Genomic DNA, 14,414 nt, shown 5'->3' with positions numbered 1-14,414 from the left:
GTGTTTCTTGTAAGCAGCAAATAGATGGGTTTTGTTCCTTAACCCAATCAGCCAAACGGTGTCTTTTAACTGGACAGTTCAGGCCATTCACGTTCAAAGTGACTAATGATAAGTGGTAACTTTGCCCTGCCATTTGCCAAAGATAAGTTCTAATATATGCTTTGAATTCCTTTGATCTTTTGCTGTGAGCTTTCCTTCCTTGGTTTCCTTCCTTTACCTTCTTTCATATTGATGACCGTGTTTCTGTGTTTCTGTGTGTAACACATCTTTAAGCATCTTTTGCAGGGCTGGACGAGTGGCAACAAATTCTTTCAATTTCTGTTTGCAATGAAAAGTCTTTATTTCACCTTCATTCACAAATGATAGCTTTGCAGGATATAATATTCTGGGCTGGCAGTTTTTCTCTCTTAGTACCTGGGCTATGTCTCGCCATTCCCTCCTGGCTTGTAGAGTTTCTGATGAGAAGTCAGCTGTGAGTCTGATTGCAGATCCTCTGAGAGTAATCTGACGTTTCTCTCTTGCACATTTTAGGATCTTTTCTTTATGTTTCACTGTGGAGAGTTTAATTACAACGTGTCGTGGTGAGGATCTCTTTTGGTCGTGTTTATTAGGGGTTCTGTGAGCTTCCTGTACTAGGATTTCTCTGTCCTTCTCCAAACCTGGGAAATTTTCTGCTAATATCTCACCAAAAAGGCCTTCTAATCCTTTCTCCCTCTCCATGCCTTCAGGAACTCCTAGAATCCGAATGTTGGGTTTTTTAATAGTATCCTGAAGATTCCCGACAATATGTTTCAGATTTCTAATTTCCTCTTCTTTTCTTTGGTCTGACTGTATCCTTTCCTGTTCTCTGTCTTCTAAGTCCGATATTCTCTCTTCTGCTTCACCCATTCTGTTTGTAAAGCTCTCTATTGTGTTTTTCATTTGATCTATTGAATTCTTCACTTCAGTCACTATCACAGTTTCCTGTTGTACTAGTTGTTTCATTTCATTTTGATTCCTCCTTAATATTTCATTTTCACGAGAGAGATTTTCTATCTTGTCCATTAAGGATTTGTGTAGTTCCAGAATTTGTTTTTGAGAACTTCTTAATGTTCTTATCAATTTTTTGAGATCTGCTTTTTGCATTTCTTCTATGTCATCATCTTCATAATCTTGAATTGGGGTGTCTTTTTCATTTGAGGGCGTCATGGTGACTTCCTTGTTTTTATTACCTCGGTTTTTGCGTTTGTTATTTGGCATATTGGAGATATTTGGTTTCTTCACTGTGGTGCTTTTTCTTGTTATACTATGACTCTAGATTAAGTGGACTATCTGTTTTTGATGGAGCCTTAGGGCTTGAGATGGGTGTGGCCTGAGAGCTCTGTTTGGTGTGCCAAAGGTGACACTCCCAGGTTAGGCATGGTAAATCTCTCTCTCTCTCTTTCTTTTTTTTTTTTTTTTGATTCAAAAGGGAAGTAATTCCGCACAGCTGAACGAAGTTGGAGGTAGTTAGCAGGCAAATGATATACCCACAGGAGCCAGAGATCAGAAGCTCTTTCCCAAGAACCCCACAGGGAATCTGTTCGGCCCTCAGAGTGGGCTCAAATTCTCCTTCAGCCTCCCGCTGGGTTGCCAAAGTTACGGAATTGTAGTGTCTCTGGAGAGTGCTCACGTGAATTCCGTGAGTTCTCTCCCCCACCGTCTCTTTTTTCACAGTCTCAGTTCAGTAGCACCACAAATTTACTAGGTCCTAATCTCCTGTTAATTCGCCCCGCCCAGAGTCAGGTTTTTCTGCTAGGCTCAGGGCCGGTGCAGACCTGAGGTCGCTCTGCTTATGACGTATGTCCAAGATGGTGCCTGCTCTTTGTCTTGCTCACCCTTGAGAGGTGAGCAGAGAGAGAGAAACCCGTGTCCGTACTAGTCACCCTTTTTTTTTTTTTTCTCTCCCTCTCTCTTCCAGTTAGCCTTGTGAACTTCCCCCCCTGGGGGTCGTTCCCTCTAGTCTCCTCTCTCCGCTTGCCTGCTGGTGTCTCGGGCTATTGAGGTTCGGCTCACCTCGCGTTCCAGCGCTGGTGTGTTGAGTCTGCCGCTGGTGTCCTGAACTGTGGGCTCCCACGCTCTCCACGCAGGTCCGCTGTGAGTCACGCATTCCGGAAGAGTTTCTTCTGCTGTTTCCTCCCCTACTCTTCCTTGAACCTTGTTCCTTAACCCAATCAGCCAAACGGTGTCTTTTAACTGGACAGTTCAGGCCATTCACGTTCAAAGTGACTAATGATAAGTCAACTTTTTTGTAATTTAAAAATAGATTTTTACCAAATCTTCAGTCAAGTGCTCACAATTGCACATTAGTTACCTGCTGATTTAGTTTCACCAAATGTTAATCAGGCTTCTCTGTTGTCTTGGGTCTATGAACTTTGATTGGCCCCAAGTCTAAGCAAGAACTGAAGTGCTGAACATCTTGTACACAGAGCTTAAGAGTAATCTCATCTTAACGGGCTCTACCCCTGCGACCTCATCTAAATCAAATCACTTTTCAAAGACCCACCTCCAAATACCAACATCACATTGGAAGTGTTAAATAGAATTCACAGGAGATCATTCATTTGGACTGGGATCCTGCAAGAAGCTCATTAAACCAAACCAAAACGGAGTTATTCATGGTAAAGGTCCATGTCCCCATGATGAACCCAAGTTGTTTATTTTATTTTCCATGAAAATTGGGGGAGGGGAGAGATTGAGAAGGACATGTGCCAAATCTCCAAACAGGCCAGAGCTAATCAGCATGATTGGCACATCCCCTCTGCTTTAACCTTTGTAAGAAAAATAGCTTTGAAGCGACCAATCTACTTTTTGTTCTATGTTTCTGCTTTCCACACCCTTTTCAGTCTATAAAACCAAGCTATTCTGCTTTGTTTATAACAACTTTCATTCCATTTTATGGAACATGGTATTGCCTGACTCTAGAACCATAAATAAAGCTGATTAAGACCCATAAATTATTGGTTGTAATTTTGTCTTTTGATAGGTATGAGGGCATAAATGTATAAATGTGGAGAGACACAACATTCGGTCCATATGCTGCCCAGTGGGCTTTGGAGAGATGCCCATCAGGTGTCTGGCAGTGATTTCGGCAAAGGGTGTGATGACTGCAGGGCACACAGATTCCCCGAGACCCCTTCTGTGATTCTCCAGTCCGGACTCTCAAGCCCTTCCAATGGAAAAGTTTCCCCATTCAGGAACACTGATGCCCTGGTTTGGTAGAATTACTGAGTTTCAGGATACACATTGGAAACAGGAATTCCTGAAACAGGAACCCAGCTTCAGGCATGCACATCTTTAATGCCCAGTAATTTGCTGACAAAACAAAACAGCCCCCAGGGCTTGGAAGACTGAACCATCCAGGTCTGAGGGCTCCAATCCCCCCTGCCAGCTGCCAGCTTTTTCTCTCTGGGCAACCACCAATGTTACCTCACTTTGCAGACCTAGGGGAAGTTCCGTTTGCTGAAATGGAACGTAAGTGAAGATACAAATGCCTCTTATCCCTGTTTTCCCACAAGAAACTCAAAGAGAAGACACACAGCTTTCTAGGTCCACGCTCCCAGGCTGTTGTAGTGATCTCACCTGGGTCGCATTGCAGAAAAGCCTGAGTGAGCTGCTGGAAGGGAAGCCAGACCTGCAAGCTGCTCCCTGTGTGACCGTTTCCTGCGGAGCTCAGCTAAATCACAGCGCTCCAGCCCCCAGCCATCTAATCCCCTCCTGTGGCCCCCTAGCCCTAAATCATCACAAGGTAACTTCAGAAAGTCATTGCAATCAGTATCAGTCTAGAGAAATGAGATTTTCCACAATGAAGTTTGATTTTCCACTGAAGTGCAAATCTAGATAAAAAGCAGGCACTGCCTTGTAGAGCCAATAATATTCTATTATTATGGTTGTAAGGCAAATCAAGGCAACAGGCCAAGTACAATGTCGAAAATAAGCTACCTTCACTTATAATAATTATGCTACTCTTGTTTATCCAGAAATCAGCTATGTGCAAAAGGGCTAAAAGCCAACAAAATCGAAATCCATGTGATTTATTCACAGGAGCACACCAACGTGTCTGACTCATTCACTCCTCCTCCAAAAAGAGTTCTGATGAGCTTAGTTATTTGTCTTCTAAAGCAGCAGCTGAAGGGGATGCAAACTCCAGCACGGCAGGGCTTTTGGTCGATTTTTAAATTTTATAACTGACAACATGAGAATCGTATGTACTTACGGTATTCCATGTGATATTTCAATATGTCTCCAGTGTGTAATGATCACATCAGGGTAACTGTTGTATCCATCACCTCAAACATTTGCCATCTTTTAATGTTGGAAGCAATCAAAATTCTGCTCTCCTATTTTGTAATATATAATTAAGTGTTGCTAAACATAGTTACCCGACTACGGAACATTATAAGTTACTCCTCCTATTCATCTGCACCTCTCTACCCATTAATTATCCTCTCTCCATGAATCTTCCCCCGATTTTTATTGATTTTCTCCACTGATGTATGCCTAGTACTGAGGATAGAACGTCCATACCTATTGAACAGGGAGGGAACAAACCCTGCCACACCCTCTTAGCCCCAGCCCCTATGGACCGTGTCACAGCCCAGCTACTTCGCACTCAAGGCCCTAAGGACATCTGACCCTATCAAATGCTGTGACAGACTATTAAGTTATTTGAAAGATGGATATCTGAATAACTGGGGAGCTTCTTGTCGGGATGTAAATACTATCTGTGTGCTCTTGTTTCTGCTGGTTATTTGACAGGTACCCTGTTTTAGTGGTCAAGCTAAATGTCTACTTTGTTTCCTCTCAAACTGCACACTCCTTCAGACTTGTTATTAGAACAAATAGGTCAAACTAAGCTGAAAATTTGAAATTTGAGCTCAGTGCCTAGGCTCCATGCGTTGTTCCCTCCAAAGTGAATTTCACCTGGATTGGAACAGAGTATCTGAGTAATTGTTTCTAATACCTTGTGGTCATTTGGCTTGGTATAGGCACTCCTGGCATTCTAGTTTTCCATTTTTTAATTATAGCACTTCCTTTTGGATTAACATCTGTTAAGTTGTAGGAGTTCTACGGTCATCATGATACAGTATTTCCAGTAAAGGTCAGGACTCCACTAAATCCATGGTAAGCAAACAATTCCTACCAAGGCCTAACTCAAGAAAAATTCAAATGTTTAAGAGCTATGTTTGTTTATTTAATTAGAAATAAAAATAGCTCACTGAGCCCCATGGCGGGGAGAGACAGAATAGAAATATAGTCTTAGAGCACAGAATATCAACTTTAGTGAACACAAGAATGTCACCACATTTTAAATTGAGAAGTTCCTATCCAGGCATCTCTGAGCAGCAGTGAAGAAACTGGTCAGTTTTATGAGCTTTTATATTGTGTAGCAGTTCAGAATTCACAAAACAGTGCCAGGCAGTAGCTGCTCCCCGAAGGGCTCCTCACAGAACAGACTCCCATATTCCCACCATCCTAAATAACAAAACGCTAATTCACCCCACTTTCAAGAAGAGGGAAAAATAAAGAAACATTATTAAATACATACACCTAATATAAACATACACATAATGTGTAAATACATATACATAATGTAAACCATATCTTACTTTAGAAACAATAAAATAAGGAAAAAGGTACATGTTAGACTAGGAGAAAGCTAAGACTAGACTTCCAATTTTTGTTGTTGTTAAAGATTTATTTCTTTATCTGAAAGGCAGAATGATAGAGAAGGACAGACAGAAAACCAGATAATCCCCCAAGTGGGTCATGCTCCAAATGCCCACAAAAGCCAGATTAGGCCAGGAACTCCATCTGGGACACTCACATAGGTGACAGGGGCCCAACTAATTGAACCATCAGCTGCTGCCTCCCAGGTGCAACAGCAGGAAGCTGGATCAGAGGCACAGAGTAGCCACGACTCTAACCAGTTACATGGATATGGGATATAGGCATCCCAAGCAGAGGCTTAATCTGTTGTACCGCAATACCTGCCCCTAGACTTCTAATCTTTTTTAAAAAAAAATTTATTTATTTATTTGAAAGTCAGAGTTAGAGAGAGGCAGGGGGAGAGTCAGAGAGAGAGAGAGCTCTTTATCTGCTGGTTCACTCCCTAGATGGCTGCAATGGCTGGCACTGGGCCACGGCAAAGCCAGGAGTCAGGGGCTTCTTCCAGTTCTCCCATATGGGTGGCAGGGGCCCAAGGACTTGGGCCATCCTCCACTGCTTTCCCAGGCCATTTGCAGGAAGCTGGATCTGAAGTGGAACAGCCGGAATGTGGCTTTCCCCACTATGCCACAATGCTGGCCCCCAGACTTCTAATCTTGATGTGACTTGTCCAATGTCACTCAATGATTTACCTGCAGACCTGGGGTAAGGATCTCTTCACTCCTTTAATGTAACTGTAAAGGGGCACCCAAGGTAGACACTATTAAAACAGGGATGAACAAGAGGCAACTCTTGGGCCTCTCCCCCACTCTCCACTGTGGAGGGCCTCTGTTCTCTGCTTGGGACACCACAGCAAGGGAGGCAGGCAGAGAGCACAAACAGCTCCCCTTTCTCAACAGGCTGGCTGCCAGGGCGCTCTCAGCATGGAAGTCCCCTGTGTCCAGAGCAGAGCACATTGCAAGCCTAGCCCAGGCAGGTCCTGGAGAGGACAATGCACCCCTGGGCCTCAGCAGCTGTTGTCCAATGGGAAGCAGGCACGTACAGCCACTGTGGAAGACAATATAAAGATACCTCAGAAAGCTGAAAATAGATCACTATAAGCTCAAGGAATCCTACTCCTGGGAATTTACCCAAACTAAATGAAATCAGCATATAAAAGAGTTATCTGGGGGCTGGCCCTGTGGCACAGTAGGTTAATCCTCTGCCTGAAGCACCAGAACCCCATATGGGGGAAGTTTGAGTCTCAGCTGCTCTTCTTCTGATCTAGCTCTCGGCTGTGGCCTGGGAAAGCAGTAGAGGATGGTCCAGGTGCTTGGGCCCCTGCATCCACATGGGAGATCCAGAAGAAGCTCCTGGCTCCTGGCTTCAGACCAGTGCAATTCCAGCCGTTGTGGCCATTTGGGGAGTGAACCAGCAGATGGAAGAGCTTTCTCTCTGTGTTTCCCTCTTTCTATCTGTAATTCTACCTCTCAAATAAAGAAAATCTTTATTTAAAAAAATGAAATCCTGTCTTTTGCAACAAAACAGATACAACTGGAAATTATTATACTTAATGAAATATGCCAGTCCCCCAAAGACAAAAACTATATGCTTCCCCTGATCTGTACCAAAAAATTATGGGTACCAAAAAAATGTAACATATAATTGGGATTACATCAAATTGAGAACTTTCTGTACTGCAAAAGAAACAGTCAGGAAAGTGAAGAGGCAACCAAAAGAATGGGAAAAAATATTTGCAAACTATGCAAAGATAAAGGATTAATAACCAAAATCTACAAAGGGATCAAGAAACTCCACAACAACAAAACAAACAACCCACTTAAGAGATGGGCCAAGGAACCTCAATAGACATTTTTCAAAAGAGGAAATCCAAATGGCCAACAGACACATAAAAAAATGTTCAGGATCACTAGCAATCAGGGAAATGCAAATCAAAACCACAATGAGGTTTCACCTCACCCTGGTTAGAATGGCTCACATACAGAAATCTACCAACAAAAGATGCTGGCGAGGATGTGGGGAAAAAGGGACACTAATCCACTGTTGGTGGGAATGCAAACTGGTGAAACCACTATGGAAGTCAGCCTGGAGATTCCTCAGAAACCTGAATATAACCCTACCATTCAACCCAGCCATCCCACTCCTTGGGATTTACCCAGAGGAAATTAAATTGGCAAACAAAAAAGCTGTCTGCACCTTAATGTTTATTGCAGCTCAATTCACAATAGCTAAGACATGGAATCAACCTAAATGCCCATCATCTGAAGACTGAATAAAGAAATTATGGGATATGTACTCTATAGAATACTATACTGCATAAAAAAAATTAAATCCGGTCATTTGCAACAAAATGGAGGAATCTGGAAAACATTATTCTGAGTGAAATAAGCCAGTTCCAAAGGGACAAATATCATATGTTCTCCCTGATCGTTGACAACTAACCGATCACCAAAAAGGAAACCTGTTGAAGTGAATGGACACTATGAGAAACAGTGACTTGAGCTTCAATGATTGTTTACAGCCCTTGTCTCTACTGTTGAATAAAGGGAAAGAATGAGAAAGGAAGGAGGAGGGGGATGGGAATGTAGGTGGGAGGGAGGGTAGGGTGGGAAGCATCACTATGCTCTTAAATCTGTGTATATGAAATACATGAAATGTGTTCACCTTAAAAAAATCTTTTTAGGCCGGCGCCGTGGCTCACTGGGCTAATCCTCCACCTTGCAGCACCGGCACACCGGGTTCTAGTCCCAGTCGGGGAGCCAGATTCTGTCCCGGTTGCCCCTCTTCCAGGCCAGCTCTCTGCTGTGGCCAGGGAGTGCAGTGGAGGATGGCCCAAGTGCTTGGGCCCTGCACCCCATGGGAGACCAGGATAAGTACCTGGCTCCTGCCATCGGATCAGCGCGGTGCGCCGGCCGCAGCGCACCGGCCGCGGCGGCCACTGGGGGGTGAACCAACGGCAAAAGGAAGACCTTTCTGTCTCTCTCTCTCACTGTCCACTCTGCCTGTCAAAAAAAAAAATCTTTTAAAATCTTTTTAAGAATAATGGCAGTTCATCCCTCTGAACTGCCATTGCTATGCAGTTTCATCACCAATATATCCTGTGGGAGGCAGGAAGAATTGAAGAGAAACATTTTAGAAATTGTTGATAGAATTTTATGAGACATCAAGCAATTATCAATGAAAGTCTTTCTACTTCCCTTATAAGTCCAAAACAAAAATTCCATATTCATACTCTGGTAGCAAAAAAAAAAAAAAAAAAAAAAAAAAAAAAAAAAAAAAAATCCCAGCCTCTCTCAATGCATGTTTCCTATGAATGTACCCACAAATTGTTTAAAGAGAATAGCAGGAGTCCCAGCATGAGAGCCAGAACTATGAATAAAAAGCAGATGTGTCTAGGGCCAGGCCTTCAGGGACTCTCTGTGCATACAGGATCAAGATATCTCATGAGAAGTAAGCCACTCTAGGGAAGGATGAATTAAGACACACACACTTGGTTTCTTCCCAGGAATACTGGGGGAGGAAATGACAGTGGTTGGATTTCCTCAAACTCTAGTACAGGCTGAGCCACAGGAACATGTTTTATTATTTATTATAATAATAATAATAATTATTATTATTATAACTGCATGTGAGGTCTGGGGGAAAGCAGGTTACATGTTATCAGAACAACTTAAATTTTGTGGAAATATTTATTATCTTGGGCATATAAAACACTATAGGAAAAGAAAATACATATTCTCCAAATAACACTCCAAGTGTGTCACTTTTACATTCAAAAAGCTCCCACAGGGGCAGGTATTTGGTGTAGCTGTTGAGACAATGCTTGGAACACCCACATCCCATATGGGAGTGCCTAGGTTCCAGTCCCAGTTCTACTCTCCATTTCATCTTCCTGAAAATGCACACCCTGGAAGGCAGCAGGTGGTGGCTGAAGCGTTCAGGTTCCTGCCACTCCTGTTGGAGTCCCAGTTTGAGTTCTGGGCCCCTGGATTTGGCCTGTACCAGTCATGGCTGTTGCAGCTATTTGGGGAGTGAACCAGCAGATGGAAGATTCTCTCTCTGTCTCTCTCTGCTTTTCAAGTAAAATGAAAAAAAAAATCCACAGATCAATCAGGCAATCTACATTTAAAAAATTCAAATCCTTTTTACTTAGCTATTGTCCTTTTGGGAAACTAACAGAAGAATATGAACTAAATTATGGAAAATTTTCATATCCTAATGATGTTCACAGCAAGGCCATTTGTGACATAAAAAAAAAAAAGCTATGATTCCTACTTCCTAACTGTATACCTCACTGCCAGGTCCTGTGGCCACCAAGTCTTGATACACAATGAAACAAGGCTTGACTTCGACATAAGGTTCAAGAAAGACAAGGTATATACAAGAACTTAACAAGCATTTGTGAGTCCATCTACTACTTGAAAAACATAAAAATACAACCATCTCGTATTTGGGAGAAATAAAGGGAAAGTGGAAAATCAAGGGCTTTCAATGTACATATACACCTAGGTTTTGAAAAATCGCCTGTGCAGTGAACCTTGAACTAGTACAGTTGCTACCACTCTGTCACAGAGGAACTCCTGGGTAAAACAGCCTGCACCTGTTCTCTGCTCCTACCTGTAAGCCATAATGTGCCAGACTACAGCTTAATAGAAACAGGAAACAAGTATGATCACTGCTTGATTTGCATTTTGTGAGTAATAAGGAGAATGCAGCCCATGTAGTAAGTGCCAGGAAAATCAAGCACTGAGTAAATGGAAGTATTATTCTTATCATGATTATTGTTATTAAACAAACAATTCATACATGTATGGCCACATAGAGCTTATATAAAGTGCACCCAGTTCCTACAATGATCCTGTAAGAGAAAAATGAGGTTCACAGAAGCTGGTCATCTGTCCAGGTCCATACTGCTCACAAGAGCTGGCATTAGAGACCTGACTGCCATGGGAGGCTTTTCCCCATGGCAGTGCTCTCTGAGTCATGATGATATCTTCTAGCCTTCTCTCCGGCATGGACATTATAGTTAAGTTCCAATATCTAGTTTACCCAAAATGGTTAATCTGGAAATTGACACTGCTGGTCCCTTTGTAGGTGATGGATAGGTTTAGGGAAAGGGCAGAGACCCAATTCTTACCAACAACTTGAAGAAGAATCTTCTGGAAGCCCCAGGGATTGGTTCCCTCGCTGCTGAGGAGACATGGAGATGTCATCTCTGTCTTCCACATACAGTTCCTGTCTTAGACTGACTCTCTAAACTGCTGTAGCCATCTTGGGCCCACAAGGAGAAGGAATCAGGTTGAAAATGAGATCAATATATGGCCACACAGAGCCAAGAAAATCAGAAAGAAGGAAACCCAGAGCGCAGACGTTCTACTCCTGGACTTCCTACTACATGAGGGAATTCTTGGCCTTATGATTGAAACCAGGCCAAGTCCATCTGAGTCCCTTACACCCAAAAATATCCTGCTGGATATATTATCTACTCACGCCACTCACATATCAGACCCGGTACTCATAGTCTATCCCTATGCAGCAGCTCCCTATCTTCACATATGGAGCTTTGTAAGTTCACAGTAGATCTAATTTTGACTTTCTGAATCCTACATGGGCAGAAGAAAAAAGGAGACAATGATATGTCCAGCTGTACAAAGAGAATATGTTGCTGGTTTTCCATCATGTGGCTAACTATAGAAACAGGCGACACCACACTGAGTCCCACTGAAACTTCCGGCCCTGCTCCCACGACCCCCACCCACACAAGTCATAACACAGCTTCACATCTGGAAGCCTGATGATCTTCAGCTGCCTCTCTCTGCCCAGAGAGTGTTATTCTCACACAACCAAGAGGGAAGAAAGAGGGAGGAGAAGGAAGTGGGGATTTCATCAGGGAATGGAGTCTTTTCTTCCCAGGGCAATACTGATGATTTTGCTAAAGCATCCAAAGTTACCCAGGCAATGTGTTACTTTGCCAATTCACACTTCAAGTTCTTTTTCAAAAACTATAGGTAAAGGACCCGCATTGTGGGACAGCGGGTTAAGCCACTGCCTGCAAGACCGTATCCCATATGGGTGCTGGTTCAAGTCCCAGATGCTCCACTTCTGATCCAGCTCCCTGATAATGCACCTGGAAAAGCAGCGGAAGGTGGTCCAAGTGCTTGAGGCCCTGCCACCCATGTGGAAGACTGAACTTCCTGGATCCTGGCTTCAGCCTTGCCCAGTCCCAGCTGATAACAGCAACTGGGGAGTGAACCAGTAGTTCAAAGATATGTGTGTGTGTGTGTGTGTGTGTGTGTATCTCCCTCTGTAACTGTACCTTTCAAATAAAATAAATAAATCTTTTAAAAAAAACTACAGAAAAATGTAATCTGTTTAACTGCTCTTTGACAGTGGTTTATTGAGATACTGAGCTTCATTGTACACAAATACCAGGGAACCTTTTCTAACTTCCCCTTCAACCATACACATTTGATCTGCAGCCTTCTAAAGTTTAGACCAGTCCTTAGAGCTACCGGGCACCATCCTCCACTGAGAAGTAGGCCTTGTCAATACCTAGCAATGTCTCTGATGATTTTAGCCTCAACTTTGATCACCTTATTTCCCATAAGATTCACCTCCAATCCATTTCAGTCATGTATTCCCAAAGCCACACCATCAACCTATCATCACAGGTGCCAGCCACCACTTCTAAAATCTACAGTTGTTGTGACAATTAAGCATCCTTCTCTATCCCAAGCTTCTATCCTCCACAAGTCTCCACCTCCCTAACACCTATTGAACCTGGTTTTCTTTTTTTTCTTTTTGAAAGATTTATTTATTTATTTGAAAGTCAGAGTTACATAGAGAGATAAGGAGAGGCTGGGTGGGGGGTGAGGGGAGGGAGGGATGGAGAGGGAGAGAGAGAGAGGTCTTTCATCCTCTGGTTTACTCCCCAAATGGCCACAATGGCCAGAGCTGCACCAATCCGAAGCCAGGAGCCAGGAGCTTCTTCCAGGTCTCCCACATGGGTGTAGGAGCCCAAGGACTTGGGCCATCTTTTACCGCTTTCCCAGGCCATAGCAGAGAGCTGGACTAGAAGTGGAGCAGCCAGAACTCGAACTGGCACCCATATGGGATACCAGCACTGCAGGCAGCAGCTTTACTTGCTATGCCACAGTGCTGGCCCCAATGCACCTGGTTCTCAACCACCTTGAGTTCTTAGGACTTTTGTTGCTCTACTTTCTCCTATTCCATCAGCTGGTCCTGCTCTTTTCTTTTTTCTTAGAACTAGAACTCATGGTTCTTTTGTTGGCACCTTCACCCAAGCTACCAATCCCAAATTCCATATCAATTCAACCATTTCCACTCATATAACTGGTAAGGCAAGTTCTGTAAGAGAAAATTGTTCAATCTTGCTGACTAATGGTGCAACACAATTGTGAATTCCAGCAGAAACTAAGGGCCTACTGTGACTCAGTAACAATATGCTTTGCCTGCTCCTTGTGCACACTGGTGATTTGAAATCTTTTGTACTATTTATCCCCCTCATTTTCAGCAGTACAGAAGATGGCAAACAGCTCTGCATCCTTGTGCTGTCACTCAGCTCTGTAACCTCTGGAAAGTGGCTTAACCACTCTGTGTCATTTGTAAAATTGGAGAAAAATTCCATTCCACAGAGTTATGATAAGGATTTATCAAGCTACATGCATGAAAGTATTTTTAGCAATGCTTGGAATATAGAAAGTTTCCAAACTCGTTGGCCACCACTTTATAAGGAGAATTGAGCTGGGCTGGGGTTTTTCTCATTTCCTTTCATTCTACTTATTCCTCCAGTTTCTCCATATCCACATGCATCCTTACCTCTTTTCTATTTACTCTCTTCAGTCAGTATCCCTTCTTTTCATTTTATATTTTGAACCTAGGCCTTTCCACTGCATCCTTCTTAGTCTATAAATTTACTTCAGTTTCTCTCCTCTTGAAAGCAAGAGAAAGAATGGAAGGAAGAAAAGAAGGGAAGAGGAAAAAAAGAGCAGGGAGGAAAATCTCCCTCTAGCTTTCCCACCCTTTATGACTACTACCAACTGTTCCCATCCCTTCACAAACCCAGTCTCTTAGGAACCAGTCCACACTGCTTTTTCCCCACTCTTCTTCCTATTCCCACCTCAGTGCAGTGGAATGTGCTTCCTGCCTCCCTTGTACACCACGCAAGCTGTTGTTGACAGTGATCACCAATGGTTCCCAACTGCCAGTTTTTACTCCACTACCCTTAATTAACCAACCTGTCTGTGGCATTTGTCACTGTTGACCTCTCCCATTCCTGAAACCCTTCCCTGAAATTCCGCGATAGGCTGTCCTTCCCCACGGACCCCTGCTTCCTCCTTTCTTGCACTCCATTCTCCTCCTACGCTGCTCAAGATTATGCAGCATCATTTATTAAATTATTCAATGAACATATCAAACACTTGCCATTGGTTCAGTTTTCTGTTGCTTACAATAGCATAGACTGGGTAAGTCAGTAAGAAAAGAGATTCATTTGGTCTCACAGTTCTGCTCCAAGGTCAAGAGGCCACATTTAGTGATGGCCTTCTTGCTGGCAGACTCCTGAGTACTGCAGGGCTGCACATGGTGAGAGACAGGGAGTAAGCAAGAGATCCAGCCAAACTGGTTCTTTATAGCACACCTACTCTCCAGATAAAACATTAATTCATTCATTGCATGAATGGATTAATCCATTCATAAGGGCAGAACAC

General features: G+C 43.2%; 1 protein-coding gene across 3 annotated transcripts in view; it reads right to left on the bottom strand.

Annotated features, from left to right (window-relative positions):
• The window catches only part of SLC16A12 (solute carrier family 16 member 12), a 147,822-nt gene that overhangs the window by 103,003 nt on the left and 30,405 nt on the right, over positions 1 to 14,414 (bottom strand). The gene's annotated exons all lie outside the window — the stretch shown is intronic.

This window comes from Oryctolagus cuniculus, chromosome 15 (genome assembly GCF_051225735.1).
Source record: "Oryctolagus cuniculus isolate XC-2025 breed Fujian yellow rabbit chromosome 15, ASM5122573v1, whole genome shotgun sequence".
Classification (NCBI taxonomy): Eukaryota; Metazoa; Chordata; class Mammalia; order Lagomorpha; family Leporidae; genus Oryctolagus; species Oryctolagus cuniculus.
The sequence above is the reverse complement of the archived record's forward strand: the minus strand, read 5'-3'. Positions and strand labels throughout refer to the sequence as shown.